The sequence below is a fragment of the Sinocyclocheilus rhinocerous genome, unplaced genomic scaffold (genome assembly GCF_001515625.1).
Source record: "Sinocyclocheilus rhinocerous isolate Xijiao unplaced genomic scaffold, SAMN03320098_v1.1 scaffold605, whole genome shotgun sequence".
Taxonomy (NCBI): domain Eukaryota; kingdom Metazoa; phylum Chordata; class Actinopteri; order Cypriniformes; family Cyprinidae; genus Sinocyclocheilus; species Sinocyclocheilus rhinocerous.
The window spans coordinates 116,035-117,594 of NW_015661612.1; the positions used below are offsets into that span (position 1 = coordinate 116,035).

General features: G+C 43.2%; 1 protein-coding gene across 2 annotated transcripts in view; it reads right to left on the reverse strand.

The window, feature by feature from the left end:
* LOC107726469 (40S ribosomal protein S7) overlaps nt 1–1,560 on the reverse strand; it is a 10,801-nt gene that overhangs the window by 7,003 nt on the left and 2,238 nt on the right. The window lies entirely within an intron of this gene.

The window sequence follows — 1,560 nt, forward strand, 5'->3', positions numbered from 1 at the left end:
CTCTCTCCCTACCGTTAAGTAACTTGTGCATTGTTTTACTTACTTGTTTTTGACATATCCGACCGAACTACAAACTTTCCAGTGATGTCTGTGAGAAAGGTATATTCACTCGACAAGCTCGCGCATCTGCACCGCCGCACGCTCAATCCACTCAGCGCGCTGTTTATCAGCTCGCGCACATCAGCTATACAGGTGTTAATACTGAATTGTTTAACGTTATATTCATTGCATACATATACTTCGTAGTAGACATCCTTAACTCCATTCTGCTGTCTGTTGTTGGTGTTTCTTTGTCTGAATATGGCGCTTATCACATGCTGTGTGGTATCGGCGTTTGGTATCGGGGCATTTTAACGAGTACAGGAGCTCAAAATCGGGCCCTAATCATCCCTAATGATTAGACTTAAAAATTTGATCTAGAGAGCATTTCAGAATCAGAAAGAGCTCTATTGCCAAGTATGCTTGAGCATACAAGGAACTTGTTTTAGTGTCACAAGCTTCCAGTACGCAGAGACAACAACAACAACAACAACAGACAAAAATAAGATGAGAATAAAAAAATACACATGTAAATATAAATAGACAAAAATAGAAAAAATAAATTGAAATAAAAAAAAAAAATGTTATGTACAGTTGTGCTACAAGAGCCAAACATTGAGGCAGCCATCTGCGGCGCCATCTTAGTTTTAATTTGATTGGACAATCTAAATTTTGAAATGGCTCATACCTGCAATAAGTGTATGACTCAAAGTGTAGGAACACACTCACAATGGCGCTTTTCCACTGCATGGTACGGCTCGGTACGGTTCACTTTTGGGGGGTTTTCCACTGGGTACAGTACCTGGTACTTTTTTTAGTACCACCTCGGTTGGGGTTCCAAGCGAACCGTACCGTTACCAAAACGTGACGTGTAAACTCTGCTGATCACAGATTGAACGAGCGCACCTTTTTTTAACAACTAAAAAGTGGCTGTTCCCCCTGTTGAGCAAGTACAGACGTTCCTTTCGTTGATAGCAGAGGAGCGGCTCCAGCGAGAGCTTGATGGGGCGACGCGGAATGAAAACGTTTTTTAGGAGTCGCGGCAATAGAGGCGGCGCAACTATAACGACATGTGAATAATCCCGCCCACTCTAAAGCGGTACTAAACTGCAGTGGAAACGCAAACCGAGCCGTGCCGCACTGAGCCGTGCCGTACCACGCAGTGGAAAAGCGCCAAAACTATGGCCTTAAAGGGATAGTTCACCTTCAGTTGCTGGTCCCCAACGACTTGCATAGTGTTTTTTTTCCCCATACTATGGAAGTCAATGGGGACCAGCAACTGAAGGTGAACTATCCCGTTAAAGGGGTCATATGATGCGATTTCAATTTTTCCTTTCTCTGCGGCGTAACTTTTATTCTCGCTGTAGTACTGTTGTTGCCGCCACCGCAATGTCGTGAAGGCGCTGTGTGTTTTGTTGTGAAAGGGAAACTACTTTGTTTGGCCTTCCAAAAGAGGACGATAGAAAAAGAACTAGAAATCAGTGGTTAAGTTGTATTTACAACATTGTTCCAGAACAGTTT